Here is a 22404-nt window from a genome sequence, read left to right on the forward strand (position 1 = left end):
GCAGTTAGCATTGTCACCTCACAGCAAGAGATTCTGCCATTCAGTTATCGGCTGGATCACCTTCTGTGTGGAGTCTGCATGTCCTTCCTGTTGTCAAGTGACATTTAAAGACATGCAGGTAGGTGCGTGCATGAATAGGTGTGCCTTCTTTGCAGGTTGCGCGTTGGGCTGGCACCTCAGCACTGTAAAAATCCACTGCCAATCATTAGCGGACAAGAGTTCCGCTGTTGCGACCCCTAACTGAGAAAAGCTGAAGGACATTACTAGACACATCAAAATATGAACAGTTCAAATTGACATCAAATTAATCCTCTGATACGAAATATAATTAAGAGTTACAAATGAAGTAAAAGTAAAAATCAAATATCAAAACCTGAGCTGCTTTTAGTAAAAGTGACTATGGTTCAATTTCTTTAGTTCGCGAATGCTCTTAATGGAGCATGTCCGATTGATTCTGGGCTTCCAATAAGCTTTAAGCTAAATCTGATATTCAGGTTCTTTTTTCTCTAGCTTTGCATTAAGATTGGCTTGTAATGTATTCAAACTGATACTCTCCATAACATGAAAACAAACCTCATAGTTCCTACAGTCCTGAGCATGCCTAGGCAGTGGGTTGTTGGAATCCTTAAGTCTGATGTCTGAAAGGTGTTTGTTCACTCTTAATTTGGGAAAGTTAATTGTCTTTCCATCACAGAAGGCTTTAATTTTGTGCACCTTGCCCAATATTCCACAAAGTTACTATTGCAGTTGTATCTGCCAGTGCAAATATACTTCTTTTGTGAGTTTGAATATATAAAATAGTTTGTTTGGTTCATAAAAGCACAGGGTCTGCTGCCTGGGGTGTTCCAGGAAAAGAAATTCTGTGGGGCACTAATTTCTTTTACATTTTCTACCCCCACGTATGTATTTGTATGCTGCAAAATGTTGGGCACTTGTTTGTAGTGCTGCTGGAATGGTCAAATTCTCAAATTCAGGAGGTGCAGGTGCAGCACCCAGCAGGATAAATACACTCTCATCAAACTAAACAAACAACTCAGAGGACAAATAAAGTCTACCAAAGCCAAATTTGAGATACGTTTGGCCTCCCAGGTCAAGGACAACCACAAAGTATTCTTTAGCTATGTCTGCAACCTCAAAGGCAATACACAATTGTGTGCAGAGCTCATTGTAAATGGAGCCACCTAAACTGAGCCAGAAGACATAGCAAACCTCCTGGCTGATAAATTCAGCTTCAAATTTACCCCTCTCTCCCCCGTCAAACTTCCCTCAGGAAATATCATCAAATATAACTCTTCCCTACTATCAGTAGTAAACAGGTCCTTAATGCTCTCTCTAAGACCAAGAACACTGCATCAATGGGCCCAAACAATATCTCAGGATGCCTTCTAAACAGCATGAAACATGACATATCAGGGTCTCTGGAATTACTGTTTAACTGTAGCCTCAAAACAGGTTTCGTGCCTCATGAATGGAGAAAGGCAAAATTCATCCCTCTGCACAAAGGTGGGGCATCTACAGATCCTGGAAACTACAGACCCATAAGTCTCACTAGTCTTATATGTAAACCCATGGAAAGAATTATCATGGAGATGATCAACAGAGATATTGTAAACCTCCAGACACTAGACCCAACCCAGTTTGGTTTCGCCAAGGGCAGATCATGTCTACTCAACCTGGTGGACTTCTTTGAGAAGGTCACCAAAGCAATGGATGATGGCAAAAATTGTTCACACTGCCTACCTTGACCTGGTCAAGGCATTTGACACAATACCCCACTCAGGCATTGTTCACAAACTCAAGAGATTAGGTACAAACCCATACGTCACCCAGCAGATAGCCAAATGGCTCACAGACAAGATCCAGGAAGTTAGAATTTGGGAGTCCACCTCTACAAAGCGGCCATTCACAAGTGGAGTCCCTCAGGGCTCAGTCCTTGGACCACTCCCTTTTGGCATTTACTTCTCAGAAGTCAAGGCCAATAACAGTGGTCTCTGGCTGTCTAAATTTGCAGATGATTCCAAATTAAGAGCTGTCATTGAATCTCACACTGACACAAATGTTCTCCAGGAGGGGCTGACACAGACAAACTACTAGTGTCAGAGCTGTGGGCTAAAACTAAATGCCAAGAAATGCGTATCCTTTGGGAAGTCATCCATCCCTGGTAACTACCATATTGACAACACACCCCTTAGAGCTGACCAAGTAGTGAGAGACTTAGGGACACACATAGATAATAATCTAGCCTTTGACCATCATGTGTCTACAGTGGTGAGGAAATCGTTCTATATTGCACAACTTAAAAACAAAGGTATAGCGTCTAAGTCCAAAGTTCCACTGTATTCAGCATTCATCAGACCTGTCATTGAGTACAATGCCCCCTTTGGTATGTACCTAACCAGGCATATCCAAGAACTGGAATGTCAACAGAGGTTTCTTACTAAAAGAATACAGGATGTAAGTAAAATGTCTTATGTAGACCACCTCAAGGCCCTATCCCTGTACTCTGTTTCTGACAGGCTTTTAAGGCATGATCTATGCCTAGCATACAGGGCATTGCCAGATCCCACTCTGATGGACCTCCTGCATAGCCACAAAACTAACGGCACCAGAATTACCCATTCAAAAGACTTAAACCTTGCTTGTAATATAAATAGGTCCTGCTGGAGGGATAGGTATCTATCCCAGGGACTACCACGTCCATGGAACAGTCTCCCCATTCATGTGAAGCAGAGTTCCACTCTAACTCAATTCAAGTGCAACTTCGACAATTGGATGGGAAACCCAGAAATTCCTCTCTGCTTTGGCATTTATGTCTCTAATGGATGCAGATAACCTGTAAATAGTTAATCTCCCAAACCCCAACATGTCAAAGATTTCAGATGCATGGGTAGGCTTAAAAAGGTCCTTGTGGTTGTTAGCATAGTAAACACCTATAAACCTATGGACCAAAGAATGTTGACTTTATGTTTGTCTGAATGCAAAAATGTTGAAATATGTGCTGCAGTGTTGGTTCCTTACTGACCATCTCCTGCTCTGTCTACCCCGTATTATCCCTACTGTTTGCATTTCTCTTTCCATCTGGCTTCCTTCTTTATGCATTCCCTTTCATGGCTGCATATCCCACTTCCTCCCTTCAGCTTACAGTTTGCAGTGCCACTTGCTTGTTCTCCATTGACAACAAATTATTATGCTGGCTTGTCATCTGTCTTTCCCTCCTTATCCTTTCCCACTCTATCCTAATTCCAATCCTCCTATTGCCTCCTCCTCCTCTCCTTTCCCAGAATATGTTATCAAATGCCTAAAACCTCATTCTCTTGAAGACCCCACATTTTCTGCCATCCCAAAGTTACATGAGCCAAAGAGCTTGTCTACATCCTGTTGTTTGCAGACTACAGCCCAGTCTGCCACAAACACTTGTTTAGTGCATTCTGGGTACTGTACAGAGCAAATTCAGAACATCATGCCATGTATAATATATGTATATAATCAGCTGCTATCTTAGAATTGCAACATATCTTGTCACATATGATGTGCATGATTGAATGCAGTGGCAGTTAATGTTAGATGCTGTGTATGACATCTCCCTGGCATTTTGTGCAAGACACTCTGTTCTTCAGTATGTCACTATACCTACAAGCATCAGTGTGCCCTGTTAACAGCAGTTCATATTAATTATATATGTTTGTGCATCTGTGAGTAGTGACAATCTTGCTGATATATCTGTGGTTTCTGTGCCTCTGTGGTCTGTTCTCCATGATTCTGTTGCATTATACTGCCACTAGTTCAGCCATTTTATTTATTTATTTACTGATTTGTTTGTTTATTGTTTGGCTACCCCACCCCAACTTGACTATGTAGCCTCTTTTTTTAATTTTCTTATTGACGCATTTCTTCATCTCAGAGCAAAGACTCACAGCCCAATTATTGTCCCTAAGAGGAGAGAGTTGAGTGTCATGGAGCTTCATAATCCATAGCAGATTCAGAAATTTTTAATTTTTATTGACTAACTACTTCACTGAAGGCTGGCATGCACAGTCCAGTAAAGTGGGCCTGTTATACATTCTGTTGCTCTTTTGTACAACAGCCCTTCTACAGTAGTCGTACAGAGCAAGTTGGATGCTCCTAAAAAAATCTGCTGTCTGCTTTAATCCTAACCTCTGCTAGGTGACAACAGCACAGTGGTCTAGACAACATCTCTCCATCCAGGGTGAGAAAGTTTGGGTGGGTTACTCAGTCCCATTCCCCACATTGGTTCCACCAACAACTGAATAGCTAAACCACAGGTAGACTGGTTCATACTCAGGGTTTTGTTTCACTGTGCCCCATTGTTGACAATAATTGTGACTGCTCTTGCTTAGTGTGAAGTTTTTCATAGTTGTTCAAGTTTTCTGAATGGAGGAATCCTCAATTAGCCATGGCTTTGACCTTACATTCCACTACATAGTTATATTTGGAATAATTTCACTTATATTTCAAACATAAATTTCCATAAGATATTTAAAAGATGTCATACAAAAAGTAAGTGAGCACACAGGTCAGAGTGTGGCAACATCGATAAAACTCTTAAGGTGGAAGGATGTTTATCATTTGGGTTGATATCAAACAGAACTGGGCTAGCACTTTAGAAAGTCTATATAAATGGCAATGCAGACAATCTGGTAGGAAATGTCATTTTGGCAGTGGGTCAAAAATATGAAAAACATTAGCAAAGAATACAGACTAAGAATTTATTTATAATTTGTTGATTGGGTTAGTCCCACTAAACTATTGTTTCTTTTCAGGGGAGATTCAAGGTAGTATTTATACTACTAGGGGAAATTTTCCCACGGCATTAGGAAAATCCCTAACTCTTTTCAATAGGTGCTGTGGGATCTTTTACATCCACCTGATCTACCACCAACTCAAGCAGATTGTACCTTGGTTTAACATCTCATCCAAAGGATGACAGACACAGGAGTGCAGCATCTCACTTGTGCTACATTAAAGTGTCAGCACTCCATCTACCAGGTGTGGGAATAGAACTCGCATCCTTCTGCACCAAAGACAAGTATGCTACCTGTTATAAAATCACAGGAGGGACTTAGTAAGGGATTGGTTGGTAAAAATGGTTTGTTTAATGCTGACAATCACTGCTTAATATGCCATGAGGCATACAGTTTACCCCCCCCCCCCCCGAAGATCTGGTATCAACTTGTAACTTAAAGGCAAACAAATGGATTATAAAGTTATTCAGCAGCCTTAACTCAGGAGCAGAAATTGCCTCAAAAGACATCCAAAAGCCATGCACCTATACACTCATCTCTCCATCAACCAACTTTTTCCTTTTTTCTACATGGGTTGGGGTGTTGTGTCAGATGGCATCATCTGACTCAAGTCAATGTCACTCTCCTACCTTCTTTGACAGTCATGCCTGGCCATTGCAGGTCTTTACTCACACAGTCCAGCCACATCTTTGCTAAACATTGTCATTTCATCTTACCTTTTTCCTGTCTCCAGTTTTCTTCACCAGATTGTCTTCTGCTTTCCTGCATGTGCCCAAAGCAGATTAATTAATTAATTAATTAATTAATTAATTAATTAATTAATTAATTAATCTGTTGTCTTTAAATTTCTCTGCAATTGGAGCTACCTTGGCTTCTCCTCTGTTGTCCTCATTTCTTCATCTGTCCCACAGTGTGCATCCTACCATCTGTCTCATGCACTTCATCTCCATCACCTCTAGCTTCCAAAAATACTTTGCCTTCACTGCCCAGGTTTCTGTATAATACAGTATCAGTAGTCACACCACTGCTTTATACACCTTACTTTTCAGCTTCTTTGGCATTCCTCTGTCAAGCACTCCCCCTGACACTCTGTGTGACCTGGCTGCAGCCCCTCTGACTCTAGCTTTGACCTTCTCATTCAGACTTCCCTTCTCCTCAACCACCCCTCATACATAATTGGAACTGTTAATCTACTTCACTATTTTCCATTCTACCCCATTTCTCACCTCCTTCTGATTTCCTCCATTTGCTGCCATTAGAGCTAATTTATCTGTACTCAGTTTATTTTACACTTGTTTACGGGGAAAGTTCAACTTGGAACAAAGCCAGTTTGCAGCAGAGGCCCAGGGAGAAACACTCCAGATGCATGTAACATGAGAGGAAACCAGAGCATCCGGAAGGAACCCACATGAATGCAGGGAGGGCATGCAGATACCACACAGAAGGCACCCCTGCCAAGAATCAAACTGGAGAACCTCTTGCTGTGAGGAGACAACTCAACCACTGCACACAACTTGACAAGTTTTAAAAGCTTTCTCCCTTTCCATAGCAGAGGATGGTTTCGATCCATCACCGTCTAGGTTATGGGCCCAGCATGCTTCTGCTGCACCACAATGCATCTCATGAGCCTTCAGTTTTGCATTACATTCCTCTCTCCTTTGCTGATGTTCTTGCTCAGTCAGCCTGTAATGCCAAATCATCTGCATACAGCAGATTTGTTGATCTGTCCCCACTGACCTGTTTGCAAATGTAGTCCATCACCATTATGAACAGCAGTGGGATCAGCGAGGAACCCTGATTCACACTCACTGCCACTAGGAATTCCTTTGTGAGACTAAATGCTGTTCATATTTGGATCATTGGGTCTTTGTATATAGCCTGCACTAATTTTACAAGTTTTTCTGATATTTTGAACCACTACAAGACTGGCCAACTCATCCTTCTTGGGACCTTGTCATATGCTTTCTCCAAGTCTAGGAATGCCCAGTTGGACTCTTTCCATATCTCTAGCTTCTTCTCAACTATCTGTCACACTGCAGACATCAGGTCATTTGTGCTGCATTCAGATCTGAATCCAAAATGCTCATCTCCAATCTTACATTCAAACTTTGCATATTCATTTATCAGTTACCTTCTCCAGAACTTTCATGTAGTATGACAGGAGTTTGACATCTCTGTACTGCCCACTGTTGTGGATGCCCCTTTTGTTCTTATACACTGGCACTAGTATGCTTATTCTCCCTTAACTCACCCAACATCTTGGTCATATCTGCCATAACCTCATCTAAGCCTGCCGATTTCCCTTCCATTTTCCTTAGTGCTGTTCGTACTTCTTTTAGGGTGGGCTCCTCTTCTTCTATTATTTCATTGTAGGCTGCGTCTGAGGCAATATAGTTTCTGTGGGGTTTTCTTCATTCATTACAGTATTCTTTCAAACTGCCTTTGATGTCCTGTGGACTGGTGAACAGGTTGTTGCTGGCATCCCTTACAAAGAGCGTCTGACTATCTTCCTTACAAACTGACTGAGTTTCTTTACGCTATCTGCTGAGTCACTCACCAGAAGATGGCAGAATGTCTCTGATGCCTTCTTATTTTCTGTTCTTACTGTTCTTTTTGCCGCTTTAGTAGCCAGCCAGTATTCCTTCTTTGCCTGATATGTCATTTCTATATCCAACTTTTTCCTTTACTCCTTCTTTCCAGTGACACCTCCACGGACTTCTGCATACTACCACCTGCTTTCCTTATGTAACTTATCTCCATACCTGGCTAGGCAGCATGTATGTTCTGTAGTTCTCTCCCATGCTGTTTTGAAGCACTGACATTCTTTTTCAACTCTACCTATTTCCTGTTCTTCCTGATGTGCTAAAGCCATGAGTAATTCCTTGAACTTCTGTGCTTTTTCTCAAGTCTTCTTCCAGGTCTTCAGTCTAGTCTCTGTTGACCTTATAGCCTTTTCTGACCACTGCTTGCAGCTGATTGTGGCAACTGGTGGTTTATGCTGTGGGCTGACTGTTTCACTGAGTATGACTTGGCATCTCCTTCTTCATTTCTGTTGCCCCATCCATGTGGACTGCCAGTCCTCATATCCTGTTCTCTCTGTCCTTATATGTGCATTCACTTCACCCATTATCAACACAAATTCATGTTGTCCTGCTTTATCTAGTAAGTCCTGTAACAGCTACTTGAATGCACTTTTGGCCTCACTATCACAACCCTGCTGTAAGGCATAGACTGAGATTATGAATAGTGCTTTATCCTTACAATGGTGATCTGATTACCATTCTAATGACATCCCTCACTTTCTTCTGAAGCCTTTTTCTGTTCTTCTCCTGAGTAATAGACTCTGGATCCCAAGTCAGGTGGCTTTGTTGCCCTTCCATCTTCTCTTCTGGTTATATAGGATGCCCGGTCTCCTCCTTATCATCATGTTATCCACTTCCAAGCTGCATCCTGTCCGTGAACCTACACCAAGTATAGCAATTCTCAGTTCATGTTTTCACTAAACAGAGAGATCTCATATAACCTAATCAAAGCAAGTGGACACTAGCCAGTTCTGCAGGGGTGCATAGACCCCTCCCACTGTTAGCATGGGTCCCTGGTATAAGTCAGAGTAGACCAGGTCCTCAACCCACTTATCACTGGCAAATACCTATGCCCATATGTCAGCATTAGTCAACCCAACCGAATCACCTAGAGCCAATTTTTACACCATCGAGAGGCTAGCCCTGACACAGTGCACATAAAGCCAATTTTTACACCATCGAGAGGCTAGCCCTGACACAGTGCACAGTCTGTCATCAGTGTTCTCCTATCCTGAGGATACTGCACATCACAATCGATGCACAACTTTTCCGCATAGGCACCATCTGAGTCTGTGCTGCTGTCCACAGCTCCATTCTTGGGGGAATTTGAGGTGGAAAGACAACATATTTTTTGAGGAGGAAGGGTGAGAGAAACCCTACAGAGACACAGGGAGAACATACAAAATGCATATAAGGATTGGCCAGAGATCAAGACTGAACCTTGTGCATGACAGTTGAAGACCTTGGTCATTATGCCATCTTGTCTCATGCACTCATATATTGTTGTTGTATTACTGAAGACTAACAATAGCTCCAGAAGCCAGTTTTTGCCATAGAAAAACAATAGTAATTCCTGATTGGTCTAGAGTATGAGTAGGAGGCAGTCATTGGTCAATAATGAATCATAGGATCATAGGAGATTCCTAGGCTATCGATCCAAAGGGCATTTTAAGCCTAGAGGTTTCATCCCAATGTACTACCTCAGAGATGCCAGTCAATACCCAAGATTGCATTTAGTGATGACTGCCCATGTCCAGGAGAGTTGTGGGCTCTATCTCTGTAAGAATTTACAGTGACCCATCCACTCGTCCAGGTTGCTCTTGAACAGTGTCACATGGGTGCTCTGTTTCACATGAATTGGTAGCCTGTTCCAAAGATGCAACAGTTGCTAGGAGATAAATCTGTCCCACCAGCATGTCCTATTTAAGTCGCAGCCTCGCAGGCCATATTTAGGTTCTTAGAATGGATAACCCTAGTCCCTTTTGATTTACAAATACGCAGTAAGTTCATTAGGTTTGGGTCTTGGATTGCTCTGTAGGCCAGGCATAAGTCTCCCCTAAGAAGTCTATGTGATATAGAGTATAGTGACAGGAACCTTAGTCTGTCTGTGAAAGGCATGTGCTGGAGCCCCTTGATCATCTTTGCTAGAAACCTCTGAGGTCTCCCTAATTGCTGCAGGTGCTTAGTAAGATATATGCCAAATGAGGCATTATACTCAATTATGGGTCAGATAAGTGCCAAGTATAAGGGGTTTTAACTTCTTTTGCTCTTGAGGCAATGCCTTTACTAATCAAGGGTGCTATTTTGCTCTTGAGATGATGCCTTTACTAATCAAGTGTGCTATGTAGAAAACTTTCCTCACTACAGAGACACATGGTGGTCGAAGTTAAGGTCACAGTCAACTTGTGATCCCAGGTCCCTTACCACTTCATGGGTACTTAGGGTATTGTTGTTGATTTGATAGTGTGAGGAGACTGTTTGTGCCGAAGAGACAAACAGTTTGAGACTGTGACTAATACACCAGTGCATTAGTCTGCATGCTACCCTCCTAGAGTATAGTGACATAATTTGGGGATTCAGTGATTGCACCTAGTTTGCAGTCATTTGCAAACTTGGTCAGTCACAACCCCTTAGTTTTGACCTTAACTTCTAAGAAGTATGTACCAAATGGTAGGAGATATGTAGGGTGGGCAAGAAGTTTGTTTTAAGTTAGGAGGGGATAAGGGAGTGAATTTTCACCAAACCTATCCACTAGTAGGTTTGCTATCTCTGTGGGGTCAGTGTGTGTGATACCATTGGCCACTAGTTCTGCATATGCTGGGGTTCTACCCTTTAGGTTACTTACGTAGCTGTAAAAGGCCTTATGGTTTTCCTTAGCTGTACTTGCTAAGTTTCTCTCAAATGAGCCCTTTAAAGATTTGACAAGTTGCCTTATTTGCCTGTTGAGGCTGAGGAGTTTGCTTTTCCATTGTTGGGACATTGCCTTTGTTTTCTTGGACAGCAACTTTTTGCATTTATTGCAAAGTTTGTTGATGTTGGATGTCCACCATGGCAGCTTGTTTTTACTTAGGGCTCTGGCTTTAACTCTTTCTGGTACGGCCGAGTTTATACACTTCTGCAAGTGATTGTACAGGGCTTTAGTGCAAGCTTTGGTGTACTTACCACTTCCATCTTGGTGTGTGTTTGAAATGCATTTATAATTTCATCTAATAGGGTATAGTTTGCCCTGGTGAAGTTATTTTGTCTGATTTCACCCTTTTTGAGTTGTGGTGTTATTGCCAGCACAAAGGTGACTGATTTGTGGTCAGTTTTAACTAATGAGGGTGCAATAGTTAACCGCAGTGCAACTGTTTGACATGCTGATGAGAATGAGATCCAGAATGTTTGTTCCCCTTGTTGGGGATGTGGGCAATTTGTTGCAGGGCATTTGATTTAACAAAGTCAAGGAACTTTTGTGCTAATGAATTAGGGTTAGCGTAGGTTTCCGAGTTGATGGCTGGATAATTGAAATCCCCCATAACCAGTGTGTTCAGTAAAATTTGGATTGTCCCCAGTTTAGTCAAGTAGGCTTTATGGGCGTCGTGACCCATGGAGGGGGATCTATAACTGGCTGTGACTTGAATGGTGGTCTTACCCACTGTAATCTGGACCTGGAGTAACTCCGTGGAGTTGTCCAGTCTAACTAGACGGCAGGTGAATTTATCTCTAATATAGATTAAAACACCACCTCCTTTGGTTTTCACACTTTCATTCTGCAGTCTAAAGGTGGGGAAGGCATTGTAGCCTTGCAAGGCAGAGGTATTCTCTGAGGCCTTGAACCAGGTTTCTGTGACTGCACAGACATCTACATCTTCTAGTGGTAATAGTGCTTCCAGGGAATGCAGATTTTGGTTTAAGCTCCTAGCATTTTAGCAGCATGACCCTTATTTTGTTCTGATTGGTTAATTTCATGTTGATAACATTGCTTTCAAGACCTTGACTAGAAAAAGACACTATGGGGAGGCAAGAGCCTTTGCCAGCAGCCGAAAGCCTAGAGGTGCCAGATGCAAACTGTCTCTGGCATGGCAAAGAGGTTTGTTGACCATGGCTTCCCAGGCTAACAGTAAGTGGATCCCCTTTGAATGACACCAAAATCTGAGACAATTATTTAAATAAATCATTTTTATTTATACTGTGGCATCATTCTAAGTGAGAGTTGTATGCTGCTCAAGGCTAGGAACATACCTGCCTGGGACACATACTGAGAGAGCTCAACCATGTCTCTTTTCATATAGTCCAGTGAGGTACATCTTAGGTCATTCACACTAACATGAACTATGTCAGAGTCATAACGGTACTTCTTGCTAAGAGACCTGAGTGTATGTGTGATCTGACAAATCCTGGCAGCAGACAGGCCAGCCATGACTTTCTCCTTGTCCAGCCTGGTGAGTGGGATATTTGTGTGTCTTACTATTGAGTCTCCAATGATTTTGGTTTTTGAGTGTTACACCTTTCTGACTTGGGGGTGAGCCACTAGTGTTGCTGTGTGTCATGGGTGCTGTGGGGACTACGTTAGTTGTAGCAGTCTTGTGTTTTGGAGGTCTCTGGTGTTTTGGTAAGTTTTATGAGAGCAGAATCCAGGAAATAGGGTTCATAAATTACATATGAAAAGAATTATATAACTTTCAGATATTGTTGCCTGTTAGCAAATTTGTTGTTTTGTGTGAGGAATCAATAGTGTTTGAATATGCAGATTCTAAATATTACATTTAAAGAGCTGCGTATAGTATGGCTTTTTGTTGAGCTGTATTATATCATTATTACTTGCTTATGCCATTAGTAAAGTAGACCCAGCTTGTTTACAACTGATGTGGTATATGCACGTGAATTGTATGCCTAGGAAAAACTACGTATCTGTGTGATATCACAGTGCAGGCTCCATAAACATGTCTGTTAAAAACTAATGTCACAATTTGTGAATTTATTCTCCAGCTCAGATATTGTGAACTGTGCAGGTCTGTGCTACTTTCAAGTCTCAAAACATAAAAACAAGAAGCAGGTCAGCTTAAATTAAGGGCACAATATGTAAAACATTTCATCTAAGAAGCAATAAGCTCTGTAAGTATTGCAGAACTAGAGAAGTAGTGGTAATAACAATATGAAGAAAGTGACATAAATATTCATATTAGGTGATATATAGTGTGACAGAGCAGCAAAGAAAGCAAACAGGATACTGACCTGCATAGGAAATGCCACTATTTCTCTATATAGCAACACTTGAGACTCCATCTGCAGTACTTCCTACCCTCTAAACCAAAATTTGTTCAAGAAAGGGACAGGATGAAGGAGTATAGAGGAGGAGAACAAAATGTTGTATGTCAAGACTATGAGAACATACTATGTGCATTCATCAGAAAAGGATGCAGATGGTTAATAGGATAACTACAGTCACTATCTCACAGAAATCCACAGAGTCCAATCAGCAAAGCTATTTAAAAAATGATACAAAGAAAAGCATACAAGTTAAATGTCAACAAAGAAGGTTCAATGGAGACGCAAAGTTTTTTTTTTCACATAAAAGGTGGTGGGTGATTGTAATAATCATGCTGAATAGGTAGTAGGCGTGGTATAATTCAAAAAATTTAGGGAGAAGTATATTGTTGGACTAGTTGTAAAAAATTTAAAGAGGTGCTAGTTAATAATGCTCTGTAGCTTATCCAGAAAATAGATAAGTATCTAGACTAAAATGTCCATGTAGCTCTTTCTTGCCATCACTGTGTTTGTTTTATTTTTCTGCTGTGCTGCTGCATTTTCCTAATACATATTAGCTTTAGCAGTGCAGTTTCTTCTCAAGCACTATTCTACTAAGTTCTGACAGAAGTATTATGAATCTAAGCCATTAAAGAAAAGAAATATAATTAATTTATTAGCTGAAAGGTTAATACTTTAATTCAATGGTATTGTGGCTTTCTGTATAGCAAGTAAGAAGTGCTCAAAGCATTTACATCTCATTCTATTGCAGTAGAATGTACAACTAGCTGAGGTCTTTCCTTTTAAGAATTATATTATTTAAGGGTATTGAAAATTAAGTTATTTTCTTGTGTCAAATATTTTATAAAAATAATATTTGCTTTTTGGCCATCTTATTCAACCTAACCCTTAAACATGAGGTATAACTTGAAAGCAACTGAAGATATTTACAAAAGACAGGCTTGTTAAACAAGATTCCTCACATTCCTTTCTCATGTACTTTATTTAGAAGGATGCCTACAGGGTAGTTCTGTAATATGTGAAAAACAGCCTTTCCTTTGAAGCACATCTTAACAGAAAACCTATATCACATGGAATTTCATTGGTTAAATTAGTTACTAAGTTATTTCAATAGATGTACTTATACGCCTAATAATTATAACAAAAACAAGTGACACCTAGTTTTATGAGCACTAGTTTTGCATTATACATTGCATGAACTGAAGTAGCTGATTATAGGCGTGTTCATATTTTATTTCAGATTTTATTTTCCATAAAATGAAGACAGACCTTATATAGGTAGTAATGTAATTTTGTGTAGTAATATAGGTACATGTTTTTGCAGCAAAAAAAGACCGAATGTTCCACTGATCCTAACCATTTCTCAGAATTTTGCTTAAGCTATAGATCCTAGACACCATGGATCTTAACGCCCTCTGCACAGTACACTGCTCCAAATGCCTTAGGTCTACTAAACTTATTGTTTATTATAAAATGTACAGCATTCACCTTAATTTTTTTTCCTTCAATCTACCATCCAGTCTTCTGAAAAAATATTTTTTCCAATTCTCCAAGAGACTTGACTTTCTTCAAAACAGATCTTCTGATAGTCTAACTTTTCCAGTTTAAAAAGCCATTGTCCCTCTGAGTCTCAGGTAGTCCCTTAAGGTAATTAAAATTCTTGTGCATGTGACAAAAAGATATATCTTGCTTTCAGTAGTCACTACCGTGGTTAAGGGATGCAGTGCAAGATGCCAGAACTGGCGGCAGACATGTGAATGGCCATACATACATACCTGTACTTTGCCTTGCTATGACACTTCCCTGCTGCAGATGTAACAAGTGTCTGTGATTTGTTGAGACATATGACATAGCCTGCTCATATGCACAGTACTACACATTTCGTCCGATGCCAATGGCCTATGTGCATGACAAGCATGCTGTCCTGTTCATAAACTGCATGTCCAACCATCTATCAGCTGACACACCCTTCAACCTGTGTCTGGTACACAAAGTGGATGAAGACTACAAACCAGCCTCGCCACATCAGAGTGCAGATTGTTTAAAAATGTTCAGCATAGAACATGGAAGCAGAGTTCATTAGACTTAAGTGCTCCTCTGGTCGCTCCATGATTTGTAGGAAGAGAAGCAATCTGTGGTAAAGTAATTTCTGTCCATATCACCACCTAGGAGATACAACAGTGAACATCTGTAATGTCCTATACAAAAACAGAGATGGATAATTAGATGAATAATATAAAATGTATGTATAGTCCAATGTGAAGAATTAAATAATTGCCTCTTTATGATGCCACTGAGCTTAACTTCTAATTATCCTTTTGTTTAGCAGGTGCTAAGTAAATTGTGATAAGCAACACTTTCCCTGTTAATATGCCATGAATCTATTATACATGTGTTTTTGTTGTATGCTTTATCGATTAATACTTACTGTATGTATGATTAATACATATTGTGTGCATGTATGTATTAAAAGATAAAACGCACAACAAAAATACATGTATAGTATGCTGTGTACTTTATCTAATGCATACTGTATGTGATTTTATATGTTGTGCTCTTACTACCTGGTATATTTACTGCACAGAATTTGCATACATTGTTATAATTGTGTCTACATGTCATAACTACATTGCTTCTATGTGCATACATTGTCTTACCTATAAGATCCAGCTAGTTGGTGAAAAGGGTCCTTGGACCTGTTCGGTTACCTAGTTTACAAATGATATAGATATCTGTACATATATATATATATATATATATATATATATATATATATATATATATATATATATATATATATATATATATACACCATATACATAGACAGACCCACAGTCACATTACATGAAATAACTGCTGGTGTATCTTTGTTCAGGGTTTCAGCTACTATTAAATGTCTTACTTTCTGCACCCACCCCAACCCATTCTGGTAAATGATTCCACCTGTTGGTCTCCATTTGTTTGAATATGTACTTTCTCATATTGAGATTAAACTTCTGCATCTGATAGTGATGGCAGTCTTCTTTAAGCCATAGCTTTCCTTTCCTGGATAATTTAATCATCGTTAGTTTTTCATACCGTATTTCCCTATCAGTTTTTTCTATAAAAAAGAGCACCCTGAACACCTCCTCAGCACTGCTATATTCTGTTTTCTATAAGACTTTCAAAAATGTACACAGTACTCTAACTGCAGCCTAATCTGTGTCTGCTATGTGGCATTATCACCTTTCAATCTCTGAATTCCATATTCCTACATATATAGCCCACCATTTCTTTTGACTTTGTTGCCTACCTTAGACATCAAACCCAATGGCTTAGAATTTTGGATGCAATAATTACAGGTCCTTTTTCTACTTGGGATCTTTTAGCTTTGTCTCCGACAAATGCACATTTCACCTTTTAATAGTTACTTGGCATGCAGCTAGAATAGTGATGCTGTGAATTTTCAAACCGAGAATTCAGTCTCCTTTGGGGCAATTGGCCTGCAAACATGATGGACACATAATCAATTGCACTCAAGTCTTTTCTTAATAAAGTTTCACCTTTCATCATTTAAATCCCCAATGTGTCCCATTTTTCTTTTGGAATCAATAGAAGAGTTATATTATGAAAATTTCAAGACAAGAATGCAGAAGATAAATTGCTAATGCTTTAAAGAAGCCTCATTATTGACTTAAGACATTGAAGTCTCAGTGTAGAAATTGCCTCATGTCTACTGTCAACCAGTTAATTCTCAAACAAACTGATACAGTATGTGAGAGATGTATTTGCACAATGTCACTGGATGCAAAGCTCTCACATAAAAGTGCTCCTAATGTCAATAAGGTTGTCAGTAGTACACACACTGCATCCATCACACACAATTCAAAGCAGACATATCAACCCATATATGCTGAGGCACTTACATGTAACCTTCCTAAACCACAAAGACCTCCTAGATGAAGTACACATAACAAATACCCTCAGCAGCCTCAAATGCGCTCTTTCAAAACAACACCCACATCAACACATAGACCTACATCTCATGGAGCCTCTACCTCTAAACCCATAAGGCAAGCCACCACACAATCCAAAATTCTAGTCAGTGGAGACTCCATCATGAGACACACTGATGTTCCTCTCACCAGGATGAGTAATGAGAAAGTTACGGTCAATTGCTTATCAGGTGCTAGGATCTGCCAAATTGCACATGCACTGAGGTCATTGGACCATATTTACCAATATGACTCATAGTCCATGTGGGAGTAAATGACCTGAGACATACCTCCCTAAACTATATAAAGACAGACATCATGGAGCTCTCAGAATATGTGTCTCAGGCTGGTATATGCCTAGCACTGAGCAGCATTTTACCTTCTCCAAGGATGATGCCACAATATGAACAAAAAATGATTGTCTTTAATAATTGGCTTAGTTTCTAGTGTTATTCTTAGGGGGTGCAATATTTATCAGCATGGAAGGAGACGATCAACAGACCATGCTGCTTTTCCAGGGATGGTCTACACATCTCCCCTCTAGGCTTTTGAATATTAGCTAAAACATTGCCTTCCCCCATAGTGCTTTTTTTAGGCAATGTCAAACTGAACGCACTTCCGACATAGCAAATCAAAACCAAGAAAATCTAAAGGTATTACTGCTCAATGCTATGGTCTAAACAGAAAACTCCACTCCCTAGACACTCTACCCTAGAGAATGCTGACATCTGTGTGGTCACTGAGACATGGTTTAAAGCCACAGAGAGCACACCAGCAAGTTTATAATGCCTTCCACACATTTAGGCCAGCTACTTCACAGGCAGGAACTAAAGGTGAAGGTGTATCTGTTTACATCAAAAATAAATATACTTCAAGGCTGGTCAAACAGGACAATGCACTTCAGCCACTCCATGTTAAAATCACCATAGGTAAAATCCAATACCACTTCCTTGCAAGCTATAGGTTCCCTGCTATGACCCAGGAAACTCATACCATGTCTTTAAACTTATTAGAAACACTAACCATCCAACCTAATACCATATTCATGGGTGACTTTAATTAAAACACTCTTAACTGGGAATCCTATATGACACCAAACATGCATGCACAGAGATTCCTGGATTCTGAAAACACCAACTCCCTGGAACAGATAGTCAATACACCAACCAGGGGTGCAACCATACTGGATCTGGTCCTCACTAATATGGGAGACTGCTGCACACCCCCTACTGTAATGCCTTCCCTGGTACGGTCAGACCACAAAATGGTTTCCTTTGAAGTAAAAATAAAACTTGGACCCCCAGCTAAACCTGAAATATTCAGGAACTATTCTAAGCCTAACCTTTTGCTATTAAGTGAGATCCTGGCAACATGTCAAGCCTACATAAACCCTGAGAATACTGCTGCCTATGCAGAACTGTTCACAGAAACCCTATACAAGCATGTGAATAGCTGCATAGAGGCAGCTTTACCCAACAGGAAGAAGTACAGAACTATCTCACAAAAAAGCCATCCTGGTGGAATCACAAAATCAATAGCCTGTATAACAGAAGGAAGAAAATCATGGCAAAAATTAGGAGGTGCAGCACCCAGCAGGATAAAAGCACTCTCATCACACTAAACAAACAACTCAGAGGACAAATAAAGTCTACCAAAGCCAAATTTGATGTAAGTTTGGGCGTCCCAGGCCAGGGATAACCACAAAGCATTCTTTAGCTATGTCTGCAACCTCAAAGGCAATTCACTATTGTTTCCAGAGCTCATTGTGAATGGAGCCACTTATACTGAGCCAGAAGATATAGCAAACCTCCTGGCTGATAAATTCAACCCCAACTTTACCCCTCTCTCCCCCATAACCTTCTCTCAGGAAATACCATCAAATATAACTCCCCCTACTATCACTAGGGAACAGGTCCTTAATGCTATTTCTAAGACCAAGAACACTGCATTAATGGGCCCAGACAATATCCCATGATGCCTTTTAAATAGCATGAAACATGACCTATCAGGGCCTCTGGAATTACTATTTAACTGTAGCCTCCAAACAGGCTTTGCGCCTTGAGAAAGACAACAGTCATCCCTTTGCTCAGACCCTGGAAAGTACAGACCCATAAGTTTCACTAGTCTTTTATGTAAAGCCATGGAAAGAATTATCATGGAGATGATCAACAGAGATATAGTAAACCTCCAGACACTGGACCCGATCCAGTTTGGTTTCATCAAGGGTAAATCATGCCTGCTCAACCTGGTGGACTTCTTTCAGAAGGTCACCAAAGCAATGGATGAGGGCAAAATTGTTCACACTGCCTACCTTGACCTGGCCAAGACATTTGACACAATACCCCACTTGAGCATTGTTGACAAACTCAAGAAAGTAGGTACAAACCTGTATGTCATCCTGTGGATAGCCACCTCATTCAAAGACATGACCCAGGAAGTTAGAATTGGGGAGTCCACCTCTACAAAGAGGCCAGTTAGAAGTGGAGTCCCTCAGGGATCAGTCCTTGGACCGCTCCTTTTTGGAATTTACTTCTTAGAAGTCAATGCCAATTTCAGTGCTGTCTGGCTGACTAAATTTGCAGATGATTGCAAATTAGGAGCTGTCATTGAATCTCAGACTGACACAAATGTTCTCCAGAAGGGGCTGACTCAGACAAACTACTAGTGTCAGAGCCATGGATTAAAACTAAATGCCAAGAAATGCATAATAGTATCCTTTTGGAAATCATACATCCCTGGTAACTATCATATTTACAACACACCCCTTAGAGTTGACCCAGCAGTCGGGGACTTAGGGACACATAGATAGCAATCTTACCTTTGACTAGCACATGTCTACAATGGTGAGGAAATCATTCTACATTGCTCAACTTATAAACAAAGGTATGGCATCTAAGTCCAAAAAAGTCATTATTCCTCTGTATTTGGCATTTATCAGACCTATCATTGAGTACAGTGCCCCCTTTGGTATGTATCTAACCAGGCATATCCAACAATTGGAATGTCCACAGAGGTTCCTCACTAAAAGAATACAGAGTGTAAGTTAAATGTCCTGTGCAGAATGCTTCAAGGCCCTATCACTGTGTTCTGTCTCCTACAGGCTTTTGGGGGAGATCTATGATTGGCATACAGGGCATTGTCAGACCCTACTCTAATAGGTTCATAGATTCATAGGTTAGCTATCGGCACTAGGGCCTATACAAGCCTAGCTATAACAATTCCCTGGATACTTCTTCCCACAATGTTTACTTCCCTGGCCTCTGTCTAACAGGGAGACTGACGTGATTCCCAGGGTGAATTTCCTATCTCCCATCCAGTCATCAAGCTTCCTTTTGAAGAGGTCCAAGGATGTGCTCTGCTTGACATGTACGGGCAGTCTATTCCAGAGTATGGGGAGTCTCTGGGTCAGGAACCTATCCCCCCAGCATGTTTTGTTCATTGTGATGACAAGGTTTAGATCCCTGGAGCATGTGCCTCTGAGGGATTGGGATTTCTTTAAGTGGAGCATGTCCAACAGCTCAGACCTCCTCCATATCCACAAAACAAACAGCACCAGAATTATCCATTCTAAAGACTTAAACCTTACCTGTGATATAAATAGGACCTGCTGGAGGTATAAGAGTACCGTGTCTATGGAATAGGCATCCCATCCATGTGAAGCAGAGTTCATCCATAACCCAATTCAAGTGCAACTTGGACAATTGGATGGGAAACCAGAAACTCATCCCTGGTTTGGCACCTGTTTCTCTAATGGAAAAGGTAACCTCTAAATGATTCATCTCCCAGGCTCATGCTTACACTTATCAAGGGTATTAGGACTTCTCACAGATTTGGGATGCATAGCTAGGCTTAAAAAGGCCCTTGTGGTCATTAGCCTATTAAACATGCATGAACCTATGAACCTATAAGTCTTTAATAGCCCAATCATGTTCAGTAGGAATCGGTCCAGGAGTAGAATGAGAAGATAGTCATTAGAAACACGCATCACACAAGTAACTTCTCTCAAAATGGAAATACTGCATTATTTGTATCTGGAACACCACTAGAAACGTACAGATTTAGAGTTAACAACGCCCAGGTCTTGGACATATCTGAAAGCAATCTTGATGCTGACCTTTTAATATTAACAGTATTTACTGACATTGTGCACTGTACAAGAAACTCACAACCTAATGTAGATAGAATACATAGACAGGACCACCATACAGCAGATGACGGAAAATGACATTAATTAAATATCACAGTAAAGTGTTGTCCCTGGCTGATCTTATCATTTCTTATAGATAAGGAGTATTCTCTTTCAAGAGCAAATTTCTATTTATTTATTGATATGATTTTGAGATTAGCCTTGCTGAAACTAAACAAAGCTGATCTCTGATTTTTGAGACATGGCATAAAAAATGAGAGACAAGGATGTATAGGGTGAATCGATGACAGTCAGAAGTTCTTCCAGAAATGGAATTGTATAAGTACACAGTTATAATCATAGCTCAGGCTATATTGCTAGAAGATCTGAGTGAGAGGGGGTAATACAAACATGGAGAAAATGAAAAGAATATAAATGTAATAAAATATATAATTAAAGGAAAGACTGTATTTCAGAAACTTAAAGGGGGAGACTAAAGTATTACAATTAGAAAGAGGGAATAAAACCAAAAAGAGACCAACACAAGAATAAAATTTAGAACCAAGTGAAAACTTTTTTTAGCAAAAATGTCTTCAGGGAGCACAAAAGCTGGTAGGGATAACCATTGAACTTAAATGAGGTAAATGAGGTATTTTGCCTAGCTGAGAGTACAGACGATAAGGTAAGGTCAAAATAAAACAGAATCATTATAATTGATACATGAAAATATGAAACTTCAGGAATTTAACCATGATGATCAGAAATTTTACATCAGGAATTTTGATGATTCAAATTAACCAAAATGACACAATTGAATAATGAATTCAAAATAGGTCACTTGAAAATGATATTTCTATGTCATTGGCAATTGGAAGGACATTTGGAGATGTGAGAAATGGGAAGGAACATGGGAGGCTGAAAATGGACCATAAAATGGAAATGAAAGGTTACAGAGTGTTGGATAGGTGTTGTGGAGTAGCAGGCCTTTTTATATTTTATAGATGTTAGAAGACAATTAATTAATTATGTTAGTAGTTAGAAAAGAAGAAAAAATTAGAAGGTATAAAACAATTAAAGAAAAAAGAAGAGAAGAAGGTATCAGATTATAGGTATCATTCACATACAGACCATTCTGGGGTCCAAGGATAGCACAGGCTAAAAGGACATGTTAAGGCTGGGCAGAAAACTCCAAAACAACTGTAAAAAAATAAAAATGATAAATCAAAATTTTAAACTGTGTGTAAAGTGTTTTGTGGAAAGATGGCAATTTTTTAAAGATGGAAGCAATAGAGCAAAAATAAGACAAATTAACAAAAACAACATCTATTTAGAAAAATACATTCTAGGTTCATAGTTGTTACTCTAGGCTAGGGGCCCCTAGCTAAATTACAAGCTAGCTAGAATTATCTACAAGCCTAGCATATTAGGTGAGGTGGGAGGTTAGATTGTAGGTAAGCAGGTGAAAGCTTCCAGCAGGGTCTTCTCTCCAGCTTCCTCTCTCCAGGACGCTCATCAGGGCCTGAAGGTGGTGATTGATGTTCACGATGAATTGATCTGGTTGTGTTTGAAGTCTGGCTTGGATGTGCTCTGAAGTGCCAGTTTCTGGGAGATGTATCTACTTCTTTCCTTTCATGGAGATGTATCTGCAGAGGCTAGGTTAAGTGTTCCTGTCAAGGGCTTGAGTAAGTTGAGTGGTGAAAATGTGGAGA

Source organism: Protopterus annectens, chromosome 9.part0 (genome assembly GCF_019279795.1).
Source record: "Protopterus annectens isolate FY-2018-M chromosome 9.part0, PAN1.0, whole genome shotgun sequence".
NCBI classification, from domain to species: domain Eukaryota; kingdom Metazoa; phylum Chordata; order Ceratodontiformes; family Protopteridae; genus Protopterus; species Protopterus annectens.